Below are 22548 nucleotides of genomic sequence, written 5' to 3'. Positions count from 1 at the left end.
CAGGGGAAATCTGGATTCCACGCTCTCGGGCCGTCTTTCTCTGGACGTTGTCTTTGTCCTTTCTCCTCTCTCTGTGTCCCTCTGTCTTCCTTTCTGTTGTGTCCCCACCTTCCCCAAATGAAGTGCCTAACTCAGCACCTGGCCCCACCACACACAATTCATTTTCCCTGCTTGTCTCAATGGCCTCTCTGTGGCTCCGCAGCCGCCACCACCCCCAGTTCTGTCTCCTTCCTCCTTCTAGGTCCCTGTTGCTGACCTCCTCTTTGTCCCACTCTCTCTCCTCCTGACGTTCCTCCCTCTGTTTCTCTGGCTTCTGTCTTCCCTCAACAGGCATCCATTGACCGCACACGAGATGCCTGGCACTGCCCTGCTCCTGTCTGCGTTCCGTGTGTCTCCGTGCCTCCTGGCTGCCGACTTCGCTCCCTCTGCCCCCACAGGCCTCCTGCCCTCCCATCCCCCCGCTCCACTAGCTCCAACACTGGTGTTATTCAGTTTTATGAGAAACCCCCAGGCCTGCCCCTGAACGGACCAACCACAACTGGAACCAGATGTGCGGTGCTGCACATGGGGACGGGAGGGAAGGAGGGAGGGAGGGGGGAAAGGGGTCTGGTCTGGCTCCTGAGGCAGGCGGGGGGCTGGGGGCTGGGAGATGGGAAACCCTGGGAATTCTGCGTCTTCATTGGTTAGGAGGAGGAGGAGTGGGGTGGGGAGAGAAAAAGGGCCGAGCAGGCTTCTGCACAAAGCAGTTCTCACTCTGCGTGTGTTTGTATAAATGACGGTGGGACAGACACTGGGGAAAGCCGGGGGTGGCTGATCGGCTGTGGGACAGCTCGTGGACATAAAGGGGAAGGCTGCTCCTCTTCTTTGAAATCCTCTTGCTCCTGACTTCCTGTCTGTGTGGTTTCTAGAGACTTGCTGAACTCAGGGTTCTGGGCCCAGGTGCTGGGAGAGGGGGTAATGTTGGGGTGGAGGGTGGAGCATTTCACCACCAAAGCCTCCGTGAGAGCAGCTGGAGGGGGGTGTCGCTCAGAGTCCCCTGGAGCTGCCGCAGACCTGGGGTGGATGGGATGCACCCGGGACATCACGTGTTTGTCTAATTGTCTTACTTAGCATGGTGAGTTTTTCTGTCTGTGACTACATAGCTTTGAAGATAAAAGTCAGCCAACAATGATCTGGGTACAGCCTTGTGTGAAATTACGCATTAAAATGCCCCTTCATTTAATTTTTAACCAGTCACCCATCCATCCGTCCGTCCGTCTAGTCATCACTGGTGTAGTCAGTCCACCTTTACTGAGAATCCATTATGAGTCAACCTTGCTGGGCACTGGGCAGACTGGGAGAGGGAAGGAAAGGTAACTCTTTGCTCAGGGGCAGATACGCAAGTGCACCCACCGAGCCTCGGCATCAGTGTGTGAGCGAGAGCCTTGGGTGTTCGGAGGGGAAGGGGTTCACCAAGTGGTGCCGTTGGAGGAGGACCCGTGGCAGGTGTGGCTTTTCAGTGGAGCCCTGAACACTGACGTGGAGAAGAGGGAGCCTTGGGATACGCAGGCCCAGGAAGCAGTGCCATCAGAGAGGGCTGCGAGTGTCCTGCTGTAGAGGTGGGCCAGGGTAGGCGGTGGGGGGCCAGGGTAGGCGGTGGGGGCTCTTTGATGTCAGTCAGGGTGATAGTGGGTGTGGGTTGGAAGGAGGAAATGGGGAGGATGACTCCTTTGCTCTCCCATGACCCCCAAAATGAAAGGGGCACCTTTCATTTTCTTAACAGTCTCCCCACCCACCTCTAGAGGATCCTAGATTGCTGACACGGAGTCCTCATCTCCTTCCCCTGACGACAGCTGGTCCCAGCCCAAGAGCAGACCTAGGTCTGCAGGGGGCATGGCGTTAGGCAGGATAAGGCTGTTAGGAGCCCTTTGCCCCCGAGTTGGGGTCAGGGAGGGCTGGGCATGGGGGTGAGGAGGCCAGTTTCCCTACTTAGTCCAACAGTCTTGGAGGCGAGTTCTGTGGAGCATCCGTCCTTCCATCTGTGGCCATGGCCACCTGCTTACAGGTTGAGGCGGCTGTCAGTGTCGGAGGTTCTGAGATGCTGGAGTCAGGGACTCTGGTGGCCAGGCTCTTCCCACCTGGGAAGGAAGGTCCTCTTGCTCTGGAGGTGGGATGTGGGTATAATGACACCTCCATCTCCACTTTCCCCACATCAGATCCTGAGAAGGTGCCCCTCTCCCTCCCCTCCTCAGTGGTTTCTCTGTCTCTGATGGGGCTGGGGAGCAGCTCTCTAAGATGCTGACCCTGTGATGCTCATGCCCCTATGTTTGTCCCTTTTGGGTCTCCCCTGTCACTTCATTTCTTTGGAAAATTGAAGCCTGAGCAATGGTTTAGTGGAATTAATAAAATTGATGAGTTAGAACTGGAAAAGATATTGAATACCTTTGGCTCCAATCTCATTGTACAACAGGGGACATTGAGGCCCATAGATCAGGTCATGTGAGGCCCAGGACCTCACATGAAGGTGGCCCAGATGGAGAAAGGAAGGCTCTTTCAGTTTCTGAAGGGCTGGGTGGTGAGGAGCTTGGCTTGGGAGTCAGCCAGTCCAGTCTGAGCTCCTGCTCTATACCATTCTGTGTTGTTTTGGACAAGTCACCAAACTGCTCCAAGGTCACTTTCTTCAGCGAAAATAACAGGGTGATTCCAAAATTCAGTGAGAAAATGTTTAAGAGCCTGGCATACAATAGGTGTGCAGCAAATGACTTTTCCCTTCCCTGGCAAAATAATCTTATGTGCTTCTTTGCTTCTATCATTTATGTAGTACTCCAAACTTTTAAATCTCATTTCCCCCAATCTTTTAAATTGTAAAATCATTTGTACATGTACAAAACTTAAAGGAACTTATGGTTAGCATCCTGGGTTCTATAAAGAACACTTTGGCATGGTCCCGCTCTCCCATTTCTGTTTATTTCTCCATCCATCAATCCGTCTTATTTTTTGATGCATTCATTCAGAGGGAATTGAAGCATGCACTTAATTAACTAGTGTTCCATTCAAATCAGTTTTGCACATACAGTCACAAATATCCATAAGGAAAACACAGATTCAGAAGTGAGGTTCTAGGTCAACACTCATAACGAGTGCTCTGCAGAATTGGAGAGCTGCTCTTCTTCATCATCATCTCAACGTGCTCCCTCGCTCAGCATCGGTTCAAGGCAGCTGTGTCTCCTCCTTGGGTTCTTGCCCCGCTTTCTTCACCTTTGCCCTGCAAGCTCTTTGGCCCCTCCCCGTATGTCCTCAGGGAGGCTGCCGGGCCTGTGGCGGATGGACAGGGAGTCCACATGGCTTGGCGTGCCCTGCCCAGGGGGTGCCTGTGCCCTGCCACTGCCAGCCTGGCTAGAGCTGGGTGTGAGTGCTGCAGGGGTTAAAGGAGGCGGCAGCGGGGCGGGCTGCTGGCCGGCTCCGGGAAGAAGGCGGTGCGTGCTTGCCCGCCTGCTGCTGCCGGGGGAGGGAGCTTGGCCAGCAGCGCCCTCACTCAGTTGCTCCCAGCAGTAGCCCTGGGGCCAGCTCTGCTCCCCGTGCCTGCTCCCCGCCTGGACACAAGGCTCACTCACGCCCTCCTCTCGGCAACCAGCTTCTTGCCAGCTATAGCTGCTGCCCCATCACTAACTCACCACCCTGTCCTGGGAGCCCAGATACCCACCCAGGGGTTCCTCCACCAGAAAGGTGAGTGTGGGGTCTGTGGGTGCTGCTGAGCTGTCCTTACAGATGCTGTCAGGGCCACTGACCAGGGCATACATTAGGGGAGGAGAAGGTCAGCCCTCCTGGTCATGTGTCTGTGTGCCAGGCTAACCCCTCAGGCCAACCTGTCAGTCCCCTCTTCAGACGTGTCTGAGATTTTTGCAGTGATTTCTGGGGTGTGGTTGTCCATTCAGAGAGAGAAACACAAGTTCAGAGGAGTTTTGTTTGCTGGGGAAGTTGCTGGAGTCAGTGGCTGCAGACCCTGAAAGTGAGTGGGGAGGGACACACCTACCGAAGAAAGGAGGAGGTAGGGAGTATCCCGCCTCCAGCGCTCTCCTCCCCACCTGCCGCCCGTTGTGGGGCTGCCCTGGGGAAGAGGACCCTGAGAAGAGCAGCCAACTTTTCCTCCTGGTTCTTTCCCTGCCACCTGCTGGAGCTGTTACTGGGACCCCTTTTCCTCCTTGAGGTTCTCTTTGCTCCCCTCCCTCGTTTCCCAGGGGCTGGCCATGTCTGCAAGGGAGGGCCTGGCAGCCCTGGGAAGGTTGGAGTTACAAGCGCTCCCCTCAGCTTGGGTCCCCGCTCCCCTGCCATGGGCATAGCCTGGCATGAGTGCCCCTGCAGCCCTCCCCCAGCCCTCCCCCAGTCAGCTTCTCACTCCTTCCTCACCCCTCTGGGCAGAAATGGCTAATCCAGGTGGTTAATGAACAGACACACACAGCTGCCTCTCACCCCCCTGTCCTTCCTTTCCCCCCCACCCCTGACCCTCTGATGCCCTGCCTGCCACCCCTTCCCAAGCTGGAGAATTGCTACAACTATTCTCTGTGTCTGTCCGTCAGCTCCCAATTCAGGACCAGGGCCAAGACTGCCTGCCCAGATGTTTTGAGGCTGTCTGTCCCCTGTCCTAGAAGAGGAAACTGGGAGGGGAGTGACCTAGGGGGTGAACAGGAGAAGCCTGCTGTGCTCCCAAGCTATGTTCCTTGCAGGGGGTGTGATGGGGTTAGAGGACAGGATGGGTGCTGGGTACGGGAAGGCATGATGGGTGGTAGTGGGGTGAGGCTAGGAAGGGGAGCCGGAACTAGGGTTCAGAGTCTGTGGGGGACAGGGCATCTTCTGGAAGCCCCAGCACCTGTTCCTGTGGCAAAGCCAAGAGGGGGGTCAGGAGGGTGCGGAGGGAGCACTCTCTTCCCTTGAATCTCTGCCAGGCCCCTTCCTGAAGCTGCCTGGGTGGGGTGGGGACCATTGTGGCTCTGACTTGGCCTTAAGTTGCTCTTACCCCTGCCAGCTGGCGGCTTCTTCTGTCTCCCCCACCCTGCTTTCCCCCAGGACCTCCGAGCTGAGCCACCCTCTGCCCAACCTCTCTGGCCGAAGGATGTGGAAGGGAGGGCCTGGACCTGGCTCTGGTTGGAAAGTGGGGTGGGAGGGCTGGACATGGGACCAGTGCTGGGATCCCACTTGGGGTTGGCCTTGACTCTGCTGCCCATGGAGGGTGGGAGCCTAGGAGGGGCTTGGCTAATCTAGCAGATCTGTCAGTGCTGGGAGCCAGGACTTTGATCTGGGAAAGAGAGTTCTTGGGTGGTGGAGTAGGCAACTTGGGAACCTCTGCTTCCAGATCTCTGGCCTTGAACCCTCTGGCTCTCCATCCCATTCCTCATCTCATACTTCTGCATACTTCACGTCCTTCAAAGCTCCAATTCAGAATCTTCCATGGGGGCTGTGGTGCCCAGAATGATAAAAACAGGATGCTTGGTGGCCAGGTGGAGGGGAGCTGGGCTGGCGTGTTGCTGAGTTCAGGAGCGGGGCCACCATTTGGCGAGTAGTTTCTCATCACTGATGGACAGTCACCGAAACCTTGGAGTGTGGGAGCTCTTAGTTCCCTGTCTCGTCTGAGGCAGGAACTCGAAGCAGAGGGCCAGATGGCTTTGTGTTGGGTGAAGGAAGCTCGGCTTGAGTATAATGAAGGGCTTTCTAATAAGCCTGGCAAGTCAGTGAGAGAACAGGCTTCCTTGTAAGGTAGTGAGCTTCCCATCTAGGGAGGGAGTTCAGACAGAGGCTGGACAACAGCTTGGAAGGATTCCTGAGCTGGGATGTGGTTAGAAGAGATGAACTCGGAGGTCTCTTGGGATGTCGAGGTCCTGGGATTCTTGGAGTTGGGAAATTCTCTGACACCCGGAATAGGGGAGCAGCAGGGTGGTAGCCTCTGGCTTGGGGGTGCACACATCTGAGGACCTTGCAGGCCAGGGGCGTCCTCCTCCCCTCCAGCGTTTGGGGAACAGAGAGCCTGCTTTCTGTCCTCACGCCACCATTGCTCAGCCACCCACTGGCTCTGCCCCAGCTGCTTCCTGCAAAGATTTTGAGTTGCTTCCGATTCTTCTTGTCCCACTCCATGCCTTATCCTGATGGTTAACTCCACAAGATCTGGAGCAGACCTGTGGGCTGTTTGACACTGTGACACTGTGGGGAACGGGGGGCTCAGAAGCAGCACAGACCTCTACCCACCCCCTCCCTGTTGAAGTCAGAGCCCGTGTCCCCTCTGAGGGGCTACCTGGGGGCTGGTGTGCTAGGACAGGGAGGGAGGGTTGCTTTGAGGTGGGGCAGCCTGAGCTCCTGCCCCAGTTGGCTCACCCCTTCCAGGGGCCTCCCCAGCCTGCCTGGAGATGGTAGGTAGAGGACTGGTGCCACGATCCGAGATGCAGAAAAACCTGGGGGCAACTCTTCCCTAAACCTCAGTTTCTAAACTTGTAAATAGTACAGGTTGTCAGGGCAGCTTGAAGTGGTTTGTGTAACTAGCAGCTGGGGGTGCGAGCCAAGGGTGCATTCTCCAGGGCCTCTCAGGAGGAGTGTGGGCGGTACAGGTCACTCCCCGCTTCCCCTGGACCGCCTGCCTCTCCAGACCTGTTTTCCAAGGTGAGCAGTTGGAGGGGGGTGACACTATTAAAGATTTCTGTACACCAGCCCTCTGGAGGCTTGGGTTTCCCGTGATGGGAGTGTCAAGGTGGGCTTCGGGAGTAGGCTCAGGACCCACACGGCCTCCTGGCCCAGGCCGCCTCTCCTTCCAGCCTCCCTTTTCTCCTTAGTGGAGAGAGTGAGGGAGTAGGGCCTGAGGTCACCCCAGTCAGCCCCTGCCTCCAATCAGGGCAGCCCCTTGCACGGTCCTGGCTTCTTCTGCAGATAAAGTCCTTTCCGGTGTCTAACTGCAGTCCCTTGTCTTGAGCCAGGGACTAGGGCCTGCTTTTCCCTCTGGTTGGACAGAAACCCACAGAAAGATGGTGGGGTACTGGGGCCAGACAGAGGAGAGGCTGAGCGTGCCCTGGAGCTCAGGGAAGTTGGGGGCGGGGCTGGGGTGGCCAGCAAAGGCTCTTAGCTGAAGGTGGTTCTGGCTTCTTTGCTTATTTTTGGAGCTGTGAGTCTCTTTTACTCCAGGAAGGGAAACTGAGGCCTAGCTGAGGCTTGTGTACTGGAGAGGGCGGAAGAATCAGGCCTCCCAGTCACTGAATTCTGAGAAAAGCAGATCAGAAATGAGTGTGGCGTCTAGGGAGGGATAGAGTGTTTTGGGGAGACTAGGGCCCAGACTTTTGTCCCTAGTGCTGTACCTCCAAAGCCCTGGTTCTTAGCTTTCAAGGTTATCAAGCATGCACAGGTGTGGGCACCACTGAGCTGGAACGAGGGTAGTGGGGACAGTGGGGTGGCCAGGTTTGCAGGCCATGCCCACCTCCCTTGGCGCCCCCTCCATTATGCACGGTCACACGCAGGTCCAGCTCATTCTCCTTCCTCTGTTCAAACTGCCGAAAGCACTTCCCCATCACTGAAGAGGAGGCCACAGGCGACGCAGCTGGGTCCCTGGGTGCCTCTACCAGTTTGGTGACTTTGGCCATCTTCCTACTGCTCTGCACCTTGGTGTCCCTTGGGGAGGGTGTCGTGTCTCCGTGGAGCTGGAGCCTGTGTGGGGTGGGGGTGGGGTGCCCGAGCCAGGGCTAGTCTGGGCTCTGTAATCCCTGCCTTTTTAGGTCTGGAAGCCTGTGGCTCAGGCTGGGTGTCCTGGGAGGTAGGAGCAGTCTTGTTCTGGTCCAGAAGGGCAGGATCTTGGGAGTTGATGGGGGCTGAGGGGTTCCAGGAGTCCTGAATGGGACTCTGGGGGGAGGTCCCAGTCCTGCATCTGGGTCCCCCTTTCTAGACCTTCTCCAGCAGAGAATATGGGACCCCTTGGTTTTCCTGGTCCTTGCAAGCTTCCTGTGTTTAGCTGGGTTACCACCTCCTTGAGGGCAGACCTGTGCCTTTTGCCTCCCTGGTGATCCTGGCGGTGCCCAGGAGAATGCTTGCTGCTCAGTGGGAATTGACTAAGGAGGGGCAAAGGGGCGAGGGTTTTAGATGGGGCCTGGGGAAGGTTGGATGATCTTGACCGGCATTGGAAGCAGGGCTGTGCTCACGGAGAGACCTGGAGTGAAGCAGAAAGTGGGACTCTGGAGCCAGGCTGCTGGGGCTCTGCTCTGGATGACCCTGTCGGCTAGCTGTGTGGCCTTGGCAAGTGACTGAACCTCTCTGAGCTTCTCTTTCCTCAGCTGTGAAGTGGGATGATCACAGCACCAGCTTCATGGTGTGGTTGTGAGGCCCAGTGGCTTAGTTTATTTAAAATACTTTGAACACTGCCTGGCACATAGTAAGTGCTCAGTGAATGCCAGTAATTGTTATTACTAGGGGTGATGGTGGTGGTGGTGGCTTTCCTCCAGGGGCCCACTGCTGGGCTGACCCTTGTCTCTCTCCACATGGTTGTTTCCATCTGTAAGGTGGGAGGATTATGGGACCCGAGGGTGGAGGAGATGGTTGCATCATGTTCCCTCAAGGGGTCCTAACATCAAAGCCCAGAGAAGAGACCCCTCTTCCTGTGGGCTACATGGGACCCAAGATGGCTGTGAATGTGGCCCAACACAAAATCATAAATTTACTTAAAGCATTATGAGATGTTTTTGTGATTACATGTTATCACAGTGTCAGGTAATCACAAAATCACAATGGTCCAAGACAATTCTTCTTCCAGGGTGGCCCAGAGACACCAAAATGTTGGGCACCCTGGCCCTAAGGTCTAACCTGCATCTCCTTGCCGTGACTTTAGTTCCGTAACCTTGTTGGTAGGAGGTGAGCAAGAACCATTCCTAGCCCTCCCTGCATGCTATGTAGCTGTGAGCTCTGAACTCATCAGGTGGGTGGGGCGGCGGGGGGGGCAGCTCCTGGTCCCCTGCTCTCTCTGCAGTCCTCAGCTTCCTCGTTAGCAGGGGTCAGCACTCAAGGCTTGCTGAGCTGCACTCTCCACCTAGGCCTGGTTCCCACCCAGGGCGGCCTGGCTTGCTCCAGGTCAGGTTGGGGTGAGCTCTACCTCCGGACCCCTGGCCCACCCAGTTGCAGCTGCAAAAGGCATTAAACTTTTTCTTGGAGAAAGAATGGGCTTGGGTTGATGATGATGACAGCTGGGAAGGGTTCCTGAGCTCAGCCCGGCCCTGTGTTGCTTCCTCTCATCAGCCACTGCTCACCTCTGCTCCATTTCTAGGCTCTTGCTTATCTAGAGAAAGGGGTTCACCTTTGACCCTTGACCTTGACCAGACCTGAGCAATCTGTTGGTCTACAACAACGCGGTAATGGGAGCAGTCAGCCTATGTGGTCAGCATTGGGCTTGATGCTGGGGTGGAGGTGGGAGGGTGGCAGAGGGCTGTGAGGGAAGTGTAAGAAGGATATCTGCCCTGGGGTCCCTGTGGGCAAGTGGTGGGGAGCACAGTGCTCCCGCTGTGTCCCCAGACTAGACTCATCTGGATGAGTCCCTTTTCCCTGGGCCTCAGTGTCCTTACCTGTAAGACAGAGGGCTGGCTGGAGAGGCTCTGGGCTTCAAGTCTGTGAGTCCATTTGTCTCCCTGCAGGAGCCTCCCATGGTAGAAGGCTTTGAACTTCACCTTGGATTGACCTTGCTTCCCTCCCAGCCCCGCCCCCACCTCTGGCAGTGGCTGGCAGGAAGTCCTGCTGATTAGGGCCCTAATCACTGACTGAGACTCTCAGAAACAGCCAAGCTGGTTGAGCAGAGAGAAACCATCAGGAAAGGCCCAGGGAGAAGCCCCAACCTCGGGCCAGGGGGCCAGGGGGTTGGATTGTGGTCGGGGGTCAGCTCCTTGGACCAGAGGCAGTGACTGTGCACCCACTTTGGGTGCTGTGTGGCCGTGGCTGAATCTGATGGGGCACATAAGGCCCCTGGTAGCTCACTTAAAAGCCTTTTGGGGCATTGATGCTATGCCAGGCAAGGTGCCAAGGGTATGGGGCTGGAAAGGCCAGGGAGATGTGGTCTAGTGGGGACTAGACAGAGAGCTTCTGCAAAATGCAGCAGCAACGGGGTGTCAGGTGGAAAGCAGTGCATACGAACTGGTGGAGTGAAGAAAGCTTCAGAGAGGAGGTGCCATGTGAGATGGGTTTTGAAGGTTAAGAAGGAGTTCTGCAGGAAGGAAGAGGGATAATGACCTCTTCAGGCACTGGGGAAGGCACACACAAATGCACAGTGGGATGCACACCAGTTTGGGTAAAACAATGGCTTCGGCCCTGCCTTACAGTCAGACAGGCGTGGGTTTCCCCAGTTTCCTAGGCTTGCCAACTGTATGATCTTGGACTGAGCCTTAGTGTCTGATCTGTACAATGGGGTTAATATTCCGCCTCACAGGGCAATGAAAGGTATGAAATGCGACCCTGTTTGTGAAATGTTTGCTCAGTGCCTGGCACAGGAAGTAGTGTGTGTGGAAAGGGTAGCTTTGGAGAGAGCCTGGAGGGGTAGCTTGGGGTCTGGCTGTGTGGAATTTCCCGGACCCAGTAGAGAGCTTTCACATAGGAGAAACTTGGTAAACTTGTTACTTAGGGAGATTGTTTGGGCAGTTGGGAAGGCTCTATGGCTCTCTAGAGAGACCTGGGGGCAGGCCATAAGCCCAGGTCCCTAGAGTCCCCTGTTTGAATGTCTCAGCCCCTGGGGGAGGGGAATCCTCTCTGGCGTTAAGAGCCTGAGGAAGCGTCGAAATCTCCTGCCTGGGAGATCTCGCAGGCCAGGAGAGAGCTCTCCTTGGGAAGGCTTCTTCCCACATGACACAGGATGGACAGGCTGCAGCAGGTGGGGGTGAGGGCAGCGCACGGGCAGCTCTATTTCTGTAAAACCCAAAGGCCCCTTTGGGGGCGTCCTTCACCCCTTGGCACATAGTAGGCACATTCATTCACTATCTGTTAAGTGAATGAAGGAACACGAGTGTCCCGTAGCCAGGGTTTGCGACCCTGCTTGCTCAGAGGTGGTGGGTGCCCAGCCTGCCTGTAAGTGGCTAGATCTCTGCATGGGGCTGCCTGTCCAGAGACAAGAGGAGTGTCGAGTGTCGCAAACTCCAGGTGCCTGGCCTGTTGCAGGCACTCAGTGACTGCGTGGATGAGGGAGTGGGGATTTCAGGAGCTTTAACTTTCTGGATCAAGGTCCTATCAAGAGGCAGGGTGGTGGCATGGGGGTCAAGATCACAGACCCTGCAGCCACATGTCTGGGTTTGAATCCTGACCCCATCTCTCCCAGGCTGTGGGACTGCAGACAACTTACCTAACCTGCCTGTGCCCAGTGAACTCATTGGTAAAAGGTGGGGAACCAGTAGAACCAAGTCCTGCACGAAAGGCATGCTATGTGACCCTTGGTTATTATTACTGTTACTGTTCTTACCATTGTTGGTACAGGGGGAGAGTGCAGCTGCCCAAGAGGGTGGGGAAGTGCAAGAGGTAGATGATGAGGCTCCTCTTGGAGGTCCCTTCTGAGCTGCCTCCTGCACACAGACAGCGGCCTGTACTCTGGCCTGCTGAGCTGAGCGTGGGAGCAGAGGCAGTGGCCAGGCCTGGATTCCAGGCTGGAGCCCTGGGAGAGCAGGGGCCAGCTGGGGGTGGGGAGGTTGGTGGTGAAGAGAGGTGAGCAGAGAGGAGGCCAGGACTCTCCCAAGTCCCCAGCTGGGACCCTAGGAATCCCTCTCATCATCTCTTCTTGCCAGAGGGCTTGGCCTTTCAGCTTCAGGGCCTCCAGAAGCCCTGTGGTTCATCTCCTGGCCTCCTGAGCAGACTGTTCCTGATGCCCCTTCATTGTCAGAAAGTGATAGCTCTGCACTAACCTCTGTCTGGCTGCAACTGCTTCCCTCCCTTTCCATCTTGACATTAAATCTCCTGTTTCTAATACTGCAGGACTAATGGCTGCTTTGCAACAGGAGGGTGTGAGGGTAGACTTCAGGGGCCTGTCCTGGGTCAGGCAGGAGGAAGGGGCCAGGCAGTACAGTAGAGAGCCTGGTGGCAGGGGCGTCAGGAGGCTTGTTTCTAGTCCCACTCTGGCCCTGCATGACCTTGAACAAATCATTTCCCGTATCTGGATTTTAGTTTCCTCATTGGTAAGATGAGTTAGGAGAGTCCTCTCTTTCTAACCACTGCTGAATTTCTGCAAGTCCACTGATATTTCTGAACAGAGAGGCGCCTGCTCTTGGGGCTGGCCATTGGGAGAGCCATCCAGCATGGAGGCGGGGGCCCTTGGGGGCCTTTAGCATCTGCTGGGAAGACAGCTGAGATGCTGGGAGGTCCCATCCAGCCCTGAGGTTGCACAGTAACTATCCCTTCACCCTGCCAGCCCACTTCCTGGAACAGAGTTTGGGGTAACAGCTGTTAGGGTTGAGCTGGCCAGAACCTCTGGGTCTTTGTCCCAGTAAGTCTCTGGGTCTCTGCTCCAGTTGAGCTGGAAGGATTGGAGCTAGTGGAGCCAGGGAGGGAACCAGGCAGATCTGCTGGCTTCCCCTTAGCCACTCTCAGGGAAGAGAGTAGGAGTAAGTGATGTGCTGGGGTGTGTGGTACAGAGAAGAGTGAGTAACAGTTGTGAGTAATGGCTCAGTGTCTCTGCTGGGCAGGTGGCTCCTAGACTGTGCAGAGCTGTCTGGGGCTCCGGAAATGCTCCTCGGAGGCCCAGCCACTGAGTCACAGCAGCCTAAGTTCCCCTGTCCTTGCCTTCCTTAGGAGCCGGGGGTCCCGGGCCCAAGCCCATGCCCCCTTCCCCCACAGAGGGCCTCTCCCAACCAGTTCCTCCCACCGTCTATGTCTCCACACCCACCAGGTCCCACAGAAGCTGTATGTTGTGTTTTGAGCTCCCAGGTGACTTGGCCTCTCTGTGGGAGTCTAGATTTTACGGCCTGTCCATCCTGGGTTTGAGTTGCCGCCCAACCACTCATTGCTGTGTGACCTTGTGCAACTTACTTTTTCTCAGAGTTTCAGTGGCCTCATATGGAACAAGGGAATACTGCCTGTTGTACATGCTGTTGAAAGGATTACATGTGATACCGTGTCTGAAGTACATAGTACATAGTAGGTATTAAAATAATAGGGTTGTTCCACAGCTCTAAGCTCTGTTTTGCCCCTTCCTGCCCACCTCCACCCCCAAAGTTCCTGCCGTATCCCTGCCTTCCATAATTTTCAGGATGTTTAGCCACTATCATCAGGTCTGCCCCGTGGTTTGTACACTTGCCACCAGTGTCTGCCACCTGCCACCCAGCTTCCATGAATGTGCTTTACCCCGACCTGCTCTTGCAGAAGGATGCGTGGGGCTCAGGTGGCTTCAGTGAATCCAAAGGGAATTTGTCCCTTGCCCAGCTGCAGTGGGTGGACAGGCCTCTGCGGGCAATCTGGGTGTGCTTCCAGACTCAGATCCCCCACCTCTGCTGGTTCACGCTGTGCCCTCCCCCAGCGTGCCCTTGTGGGTCACTTTGTCACTTCCCCCTAGGGCTTCCTGAAACCCACTGTGCTCCGGGCCACACAGACTGCCCCGCCAGTGGGTGTGTTGGTGGTGCCGCTGTGTTCTCGTCTGTGCGGCTGTGCCTGGGGCGGGGCCGGGAGCGCCAGGCGGTGACTTTGCATCTGGACCTGGCAGTGGTCCTGTTGCTGCGCACTCTGTGTGTGCCGTGGGGCATCAGAGCCATGTGCGTGCACCCTGCCAGTGTCTCTGGGTCAGTGTGCTTCTATCTGATGTAAGCTTTCTGTCCTGTCCATTTAATATCTGCCTGTGTGTTTCAGAGCCAGATAGAGCCAGGTCTTCCGCTGCCCCACCCGCCACCCCGCTTCCCTCCAGACTGGGTTTCAGATGCATGCCTCTCGGAGGTCCTCCTGGGGAACAAGGAAACATTGCATGGGGGTGGATATGCGTCAAAAGGAGACGAACAATGCCTGTGACAGCCAGGCCTCCGCTGGCCTTCAGTGCTGGCTTCGCTTCAAGTCTCTGCTGCCTGCTAATTGGGAGAGAGCGGGGGCTTCCTGCGACTGGGCCACAGATGGATTTAAAGGAGCAACACAGGGCTGGGCTGCCAAACCCTGGGGACCTCCTGCTTCCCGGGCTCTTGGTGCAGTCTCCCAGAGCAGATGGGGTTCCAGAGCACCAGCCCTTGACTTGCACTAATTGTGCAGAACGACCACACTCACTCCTCCTGTCACTCCCATCTGGGGCCCAGGAGTTTTCTACACGAGTGAATTTTCAGGTAGTGAAGCATAGGCCACGTCAGGTGCTCAAAAAAGAGGTGCGATTTTTTTTTTTGTGGGAATCTTTTGGTTTGAGTTATACTGTTCCAAGTTCTTACAGTATAGTTGGGAAAATAATGGACTCTTCTCCTTCTGTTATTGTTCCCAATTTTTCCTTCTGTAAAGTGGGCATAAGAACAGAACCCCTTCACAGGACTGGAGTGAGGGCTAGATGACTCAGGACACGTGAAACGCTTAGAGCGGAAACTGATGCCGAGTGTGTACCATGCAGTTCACTGCCCTGTAAACGAGGGTGCCCAGGCACTGAGAAGGGCAGTGGTACCATCTGGCCCGAACAGAAGGGAACTAACATTTACTAAGTGTGTAGTGTGTAGTGCATTTGGATTTGTGTCATTTTAACTAACTTTATTTAGTCCTCCAACCCCTCTGCCAAGTTGGTCTCTTTAGGCCCCTTGGGTAGGTGAGGAGGAATCTGAGGTTCAGGGGCTTCCATACGGTCCGAATAGCTGGTCTGCAGCCAAGTGGTGTTTGAGCCCATGCCTGACTCCCAGTCCGGGGCTTTTTCTATTACGTCTCTCACCTTTTGCTTGAGAACTCATGGCCTGTCTGAGTTTAGAAATCTGGAAATGAGGACCCACAAACAGGAGGGGTTAGGATCTTTTTGAACTGAACCTGCTTCCAGATGCTGGGCTAGATTCAGAGAGGTCTGGGCTTAGGTGACGAGGCAAAATGGCCTTTAGGGGTTTGGGGGACATAAAGGCTCCAGATAGGCCTCAAGGATAGGGGATTTTTTTTCCTGGGTCAGATGGGGTTGGGTTTGCTTTTCACCCTGCTCTTTCCTTTGGCCAACCTTAAATTGTTAAAAAAAAAAAAAGGAGGCAGGTAGACTTTGGGAAGGACTTCCTGATGGTCAGGAGCACAGGCAGTGTTGGGTGCACGCACACTGCCCCGCCCGCCACCCCGCAGCTTAGGGAGCTTGCGGACTAACAAAAATTTAAGGTGGCGCTTCAAATCCCAGCTGTCTCTTTTTTTACATTTTAATGTTTCTGAAATTGGAGTGCATCTTAACATTGAAGAGTACCTTTCGGGCAGCATTTTTTATTTCTCAAAAGCTGTTAGCCAGTCGATGGCGCCCCAGACAAGCAGTGGCGTCTTTGAGATTCGGAAGCAGGGCCTTGAACACCTGCAGTTTGCAAGGCACTAGCATGTGAGTGAGGGAGAGGCCTGGAGGCTGTTATTGTCCTGGCCAGCGAGCAGACTCCGGTCCACTTTAAGAAGGCAAGGGGACCCTTTGATGTCCCTGTGGGGTTGAGTGTGGCCCCCAGCCTTGGGATTCTCTGTCCGGGGCCTGGCTCCGCCCTTCCTGTCCTTCACCCACCACTCCCTCTTCGGCAGCTCCTGAGCCCTTTGCCTTCTTGGGTTTCCCCCTGGTGCTTAGATTTTTTTTCCCATGCATCCTTCCTGCCTTTCTGTCATAGCACAGCTTAGGGTCAATGACTTTTGTCCCTAAGGTTCTCGTCTAGAGACAGAAACCCTCAGTAGGGAGCGAGGGGGCTGGGTGGGGTGAGCAATCTCCCTCTGGGTGTAATTTCTGGAAAAACAGATGGACTTGGACCCCAGTGAAATAATAGCCCTCCTCATACTCCCAGCGCAGCACTTACTGGGCTCCTTTGTAATTCTGTTTCCAAGCCTGCCTCCTCCACTGGGCCACAAGTGCCTCTCCCGGGCCAGGCCGTTCTTACCCATTTGTCTCCCTGGCTGGGAACCGGGCACCAAGGGCCCCCCACAACGTGTTGTTGCAGGAAGGCTCAGTGTCTCTTCCATGCTGGTCACCTCTCCCTGCCCGCTATTCCACGAGAACCTTGACCACAGACCACAGCTCTTCCTTGACCAGATCCTTTCAGGAACTTCCTAGAAGCTGTGTTGCCTGTGCTGAAGGCCATGTCCCTCAACCTGCTGCCTCAGAACCAGTGTCCCCTCTCCAGGCGGGAAGAAGGGCTGAGGTTTCTCCTGCTCTTGGGATCTTGGAGAAGGCAGCCCTGGAGCCGATGCATCAGGCCGCCTGTCCTGTGCTTCGCCTGTGTGACAGAGGCCCTGCTCCTCCGAGTCCTCCAGGCTGGGCCCCTGCAGTGCCGCCTAGCTTCTCCCCCATCTTCTTTCCTCCCCGGTTGCTCTCTCAGTACCTCTTGCCTCTGCTCCTTGCCCCAGCTGCAGCCTTTCCATGTCTCACTTGGGAGGCAGCTGCCTGTTCCAGGCGAGCCACCTGGCCTCCTGCCCTGCTCCTCGCCCAGGTCCTCTCTCACTGGCCCTGCTGACATCGGGCTCTTCCAAAGCCCTGGACATTTGTCTCAGCCTGGCCCTCCAGGCCGTGCACAGTGTGGCCTTGACTTGCCTCTCTGACCCGCTTTCTCTATTTTGCTGAGTGTGTCCTGGGCCCAGCTGACTGTCCTCCTCTCTGTTTCCCTATCCTGACATCTCCCCTGCCCACCCACCTCAAAGGACATACCCTCCCTGAGACTCTTCCTGTGGCCCCAGGCGGGGCCAGCTGGGGTGGCCCGGGGCAGAGCTGAGGCTATGGGTGCCACCAGAGTGGAGCTCTGCTCCGTTACTCACTGGTTGTGTGACCTTGGGCCAAGCACGTGGCCTCCTGGAGCCTCATTTCCTTATCTGGGAAATGTGCTGATAGCCCCTGCCTCAGAGTGTACACTGTGGAATCAAATCGAACTTGACACTCGTTTTCTCTGGCTGGAGCGAGGGCCTTGAGACACAGAGATGAGGGATGGAACGGGAAGGAGAGCCACGGCCACGTCCCGCAGGGCTGTGAGGACCATATTAAGGCATCTGGACTTCATCCCGAGATGCTGGGAGCCACTGAAGGGCTTAGGCAGAGAGTGACCTGACTGGATGTGCATTTTAGAAATAGTTCCCTGGTGCTGAGCGCAGACTCGATGAGAGGGGCGGGACTGACTGAGGGTGAGGTGACGTGTCATAGAAGGCTGTTGCAGTGATCTCTGTGATTAAGGGGGCTGGGGTTTTGGGTGGCTGGAGAGACATTTCGGCAGAGGAATTGTCCAGGCTTGGTGGGGGGGCAGAGTGGGGCGGGGGAGTCAAGGTGGACATTCTGGTTTCTGGCTTAACAACCTTGGGACGCCAGAGCTGGGGGAGCAAGGTGGTTGTCAGTGGCTAAGCTGAGGTGCCCAAGAGGAGGCATGGTGTGGGGGCAGGGCTCTGGCTCCAGGATGTGGACAAGAGTCAAAACCTGGGCCCAGCTGTGCCTTCTCACTCATGCTGGTGCTTCCCAGTGGCCCTACAAGCTCCACCTTTGTCTTGTGACTATTACCTGGCCTCTCTCAGACCCCTGGATTATTCTCTGGAGGGGACTTTGGGCTGGGACATGCCTTTCTCCCTCCCTGCTCAGCTCGAGGTGTCCCTGGGAACAGGCCCCTTCTTGCCTCCAGGAACTTGATGCACTTCCTTTCCTGATCCCGCACAGAACTCTATATAAGGGAAGGAAACAGCCAGGCAGGCTGGGAGCGAGCTCTGGTGAGGACAGGCTGCCTGGAAGGGAGGGCGCAGTTCTGGGGAGGAAGTGGAGCCAGTGCAGTGGCCACCTCCTCGCCAGGACCCTCTGCCCAGGGCCAGATGCTCGGCCAGGGAGAGCAGTGTCTTGGAGCCAGGCTGGGCCTCTACCCCTAGGGCCCCTGGCCTTGGCCTTGCCTCTCTACCTCCCCAAGGCCGAGGGCCCTTTGTAGCTGCCTGACTGTTGAGCACCCTGAGGTCCTGAAGGGGTGCACACTCTCCTCTTACCTGGTTCCCAAGCCAACCCCTGTTTCTTTGGCTGGGCCTCCCACCCTCCCCTGGCCTAGCTCACAGGGGCTGCTGGAGTCTTCCTCGTAGAGCCCATGGGACTCGTAATGTGGGTGGCTCTTTCCTCAGCCATCAGGAAATGCAGGCTGGATCCCTCTGCAATCACTGTCTTGCATTATTCTTGACCACTCTGTTGTAGCCTCAGTGACCAGGGCTCAGAAGATGACTATGTCCTGGTTACAGGTTCCCTGAGTATGGCCCAGAGGGTGAGCATGCAAAGCCAAGGATAGGACTGTGCAAGGCAGGAAGCAAAGTCAGGGATCACCCACCCTCACCCTGGGTGAGGGGGGAAAGTAGAGGTTGGAGGTGGGGACCTACCCAAATGTGTGTTTCACTGGGGTGGGGATGAAGGCCTCCAGGTTCTAGGGTGCCTCATGGCCCCTTGTCTCTGGGCTCCGGGCCTCCTGCTCCCCACTTTCTCCTTCCCCTCTCGTCATTAGTGTTCCAGCACATCTGCTTGCCTGAAGCACCTACCTTTCTCTCCCCACACCCCCCTCCCACTCTGGCATTTGCATGGTTCCCCTGTGCCAGCAGCTAAGAGTCTTAACTTTGTTGCTGGGCATTCAAAGTTGCCCACGGTTCGGCCTGGAAAGAGAGTTTGCTGTCAGCCTTCTTTCTTCATCTCTTTGAATATGCCCTTCAATGCCCTCTCTTCCTTCCCCTACTCCACTCCGTGTCCCAGCCAAATGGGCTTCTTCACATGTGCAGCCTTCCCACCTCCACGCCTTGTTCATGTGAGGGAGGCCCGTGGACTCACAATGTGCACTTGGTGGTGCTGGACTGTTTGCAGACAGGGGTGGCTCTCCCCTCAGTCGTCCGGCAATGCAGGCCGGATCTGGAAATGCCCTTTCCCCATCTCTGCCTTTCCAACCTTTTCTACAGCCCTGCTCAGTACCAGGCTCTGAGCAAGGCGCTGGCTGGGGCTTCTTGATGAGAATGACCGATGGGCTCCCTGCTCTCACAGGGCTCATGAGGCGAGTGGGTGACACGTATGGTAAACCCATGAAAGCGATGCGTCCTGGAGGCCCGCCTCAGGTGCCCCCTCCTCCGTGGAGCCTGCACAGGCCCCCTGAGCGCTCTCTGTGTTCTCACAGCGCCAGCCCCCCTGCCACAGCACCCCTGCCGAGGTGTGTGCCTGGCCTGGCCGTGGGGGTGGGTGGCACGCTGGGAGAAGCAGAGTCATGCAGACACCTGAGCGGCAGCCCTGGCACTGTCACTTGGTAGCTGTGATGTCTCAGGTCCTGAAGGGTGTTGAGGGGACTGCCTGAGCTCCTGTAAGGCGAGGAGATGAATGGGAGCCTACCTCAGGGGGGCTGTGGAGGGTGAAGGATGATGTGCCCAGTGCTGGCACGTAGTGAGCATGAAAAATGTCAGAACTACCACACTTCTCCTTCAGCCAGGACTTCTCTGTTGGCTTAATCACCCCTTTAAAGGCCCTGTCTTGAAACACAGTCATATTCTGAGGTCCTGGGGGTTAGGGCTTCAACATGTGAGGTTTTTTTGGGGGGGGCACATAATTCATCCCTTAACATTAAGTAAAATAAGCCAGAAACAAAAAGGTGACTATTGTATGCTTCCTCTTATATGAGGTACCCAGAATAAGCAAATCCTTAGAGACAGAAAGATTAGAGGTTCTAGGGGCTGAGGAGCAGGGAGGAGAATAGGGGGCTTGTGTTAAATGGGCTTGTGTTGGAGATGATGAAGAAGTTCTGGAGATCGGCAATGACCAGGGTTGTACAGCATTGTGAATGTTCTGAATGCCACTGAACTGTAGACTTATAAATGGTGAAAATGGTCAAATTCATGTTATGTACGTTTCACACCACACACACACACACACACACACACACATACACAGGACCAGCAAAAGCTAGCGGGGAAAAGAATTTTTCAGCTCAGGGTTATATGAAATGCTCGTTTCAGAGACAAGGTGTTCTAGTTTGGTGTGGGGGCAAGGCTGTCCTGTCTAGCTTCAGGGGCCAGGGGGTGGGGGTGTGGGGAGCCCCTCTGGAAGGCTGGGCAAGATTAGGAGTTGGGGGTTTCTTGAGACCTGAGGGTGGCAATGTCACCCAGGGGGAGACCAGGCCTGCCACTTGCACAGGAGTGAGGTGGTGGGGGCAGTGCTTGGTGGTGCCTGCGCTTACCCTGCAAAGAGCAACGTATGGAGACCTTAGAGCAAGATTTCACCTGTGCCCCGCCTCTTGCAGCTGATTGGCCAGGGGCAACTGTCGTGACCTTTGAGCCTCCTTTTCTTCATCTGTGTGATTGGAGGAGAATGACTGACTCTCCAGGATTGGAGGGCCTCAGAGAGATCAGGCCTATGGCAGGATTAGTCTCCTGCCCAGTGCATAGTATGTGCTTAGCAAATGGCAGTGGATTTTACTACTGGCGATTACACATGCCTGCCTTTCTCAGGCCTTGAGGCTCTCTCATCTTTTAACAGATACTTAGTGTGCACCTACTATGGGCTGGGACTAGTGTGATGAATAATGTGTGTTCCCTGTCTTGTGACACTTGTTTTCTGGAGGGGAAAACAGATTGTAGACGAGGAAACAAAAACATCTGTAATTACAAACTGTAGTGAGGTCTGTGAAGGCAGAGATACAGGTGTGCACGTGTGCACATGCGCGTGTAACTTAATGGAGTCGGGGAGGGTCTCACTGGGGTGGTGATGTCTCAGTCCAAGCCAGAAGAATGGGAAGGACCCATCTATGCTCACAGCTGGGCCGAGAGCATCTCAGGCAGAGAGAACAGCATGTGCAGAGGCCCTGAGGGAGAACAGAGCTAGGACTGAGAGGAGCCCACCCTTACATGTGGCTTTGGGCCCTGGATGAGGAGGTGGGTACCGAATGACAGTGGAGAACAGAGAGGGGCCAGGTCACGCAGGAAGCTCCCGCTTGGGCTGGCTGCCGTCCGGCGCTTTAGACCCTCACATCCTGGGGTGGGGAGGTGGGGCCCCAGGGATGTGCCCTGTTGCTGGCGTTGTGCCCAGGGGCTTGAGAAGTTCAGAAAATACTGGTGGGGACTGACGAATGCCAGGCATCGCCCTGGTCTGGGCCTGGAAACACTCGCCTCGTGGCTGTACCCCCAGCTGTCTGCCTCACAGGCTCTGCGGGAGACCGCTGGCAGCCCTGGCCTTGGGCACATCGTTACCCCTTCTGTCCTTAGGTCCTTCACCTGGGAAATGGGGATGGTAGCAGTGCCTTCTCCATACCTTTTTTATTAGGGTCCACTGAGTCCAAGGAAAGGGCGCAGGATAGTAACGGTCACATGGTGGCGGCACTCCGCACGCTTTCTGTCCCTGCTGTCGCTGTGAGTGGCTCTGTGGAAATGAGTGGTCACAGGAGAGCCCTCTGAGAGGTCAGAGAGGACAGAGTGGGCAGGAGCATGGGCCTGTCTGGAGCCAGGCTACTGGGTGTGCATCCTGGCTGCTCTGTCGGTCAGCTTATTAACTTCCCTGTGCCTCAGTCTCCTCGTCTGTGAAATGGGGTGCTCAGGGTTGTTGTGAAAATTGGAGAGTTAATTTAGGCAGAGTGTGAAGAACAGTGCCTGGCCTACTGCAAGTGTGGTGGGAGTATTGGCTGTGCTGCTATTTCTGTTGCTACTTAGATTTTTCAGAGTTGAAGGACTGAGCAGCGGGCTTGCTCAGCCCCTCGTGTGGAGGTGGGACACTGGAGGTCCGCCATGGAGGAGCCTCCCCTGGGGCTGACCCCCTAGGCCTGGGCCCTGTGTCCTGTGTGGCCAGCCTCAGGGACAGGCATGGATGGTGGGGCTAGTGCCCAAGTTCCTGCAGACAGACATCCTTGAGTCTGCCCCCTTTGCAGACGGAGGATTCTTGCTTGGGTCCCCATGGGGCAGTGAGAGTGGTCCCTGCTGACACCAGGGGTGTGGAGCCATAGGGCACAGGCCACAGAGTGGCAGGGGGCCCTGGCTCTCCCTGGCACATTCCAGGTTCCTGAGAGGGTGGCTAGGGGCCAGGGTGCCGGAGGGAAGGAGAGAGCCTTTTAAGGAAACATTTCTTTGCTTAAAAAGAGAGAGAGAGAGGGAGAGAGAGGGAGAGAGAGAAGAAACATGGAAACACACAACAAAGTTAGTGGGCTGGCTGGCAGGCTGGCTGGAATGCACAGCTGTGGGCAGGGGTGGAGGGGGCTGCTGGGGGTACCCAGGCACCAGGCCCTCTGCCCCGGGGTCTGCTGCTGCTCCTCACATCCAAGTCCTCAGGGGCAGACTGTGCCTTAGGGGCTGTCTCTGTCTCTGGGGTCCCTTCTTTCTACCACCTTAGAGTGGAGCTGGGAGAGAGTCCCTTCCACTTGTCTCTGAGGACGCCTATCCATTCTGCTGCTGCCTCAAAATGCATTTGTGACGCCTTCGCTTCCCCAGCCCCAGCCCCAATGGAGAGTGGAGAGCTACCTCGTGTAACAAAAG

At 56.0% G+C, this 22548-nt stretch overlaps 1 protein-coding gene and 1 long non-coding RNA gene across 12 annotated transcripts in view; one reads left to right on the top strand and one right to left on the bottom strand.

Annotated features, from left to right (window-relative positions):
• TNS1 (tensin 1) overlaps nucleotides 1–22548 on the top strand; it is a 158641-nt gene that overhangs the window by 27241 nt on the left and 108852 nt on the right. The window contains exon 1 of one of the 11 annotated variants that reach the window (XM_037029110.1): nucleotides 3655–3705. The exons of the other annotated variants lie outside the window; for them this stretch is intronic. The gene's annotated coding sequence lies outside the window, so the exon portion shown is untranslated. Of the gene's footprint in view, nucleotides 1–3654; nucleotides 3706–22548 lie in introns of those variants that run through there. 11 annotated transcript variants of the gene reach the window in all.
• LOC118975271 (uncharacterized) lies at nucleotides 1113–4448 on the bottom strand. Its single transcript, XR_005064035.1, has 3 exons — nucleotides 3833–4448; nucleotides 2035–2140; nucleotides 1113–1333 (listed from the first exon to the last, which is right to left on the bottom strand). It is a non-coding gene; the product is annotated as an uncharacterized LOC118975271 (long non-coding RNA).

The sequence above is a fragment of the Sturnira hondurensis genome, unplaced genomic scaffold, assembly GCF_014824575.4.
Source record: "Sturnira hondurensis isolate 20B ecotype Veracruz unplaced genomic scaffold, ASM1482457v3 Scaffold0020237, whole genome shotgun sequence".
In the NCBI taxonomy this organism is placed as follows: Eukaryota; Metazoa; Chordata; class Mammalia; order Chiroptera; family Phyllostomidae; genus Sturnira; species Sturnira hondurensis.
This window is presented reverse-complemented; position numbering and strand designations above follow the sequence as displayed.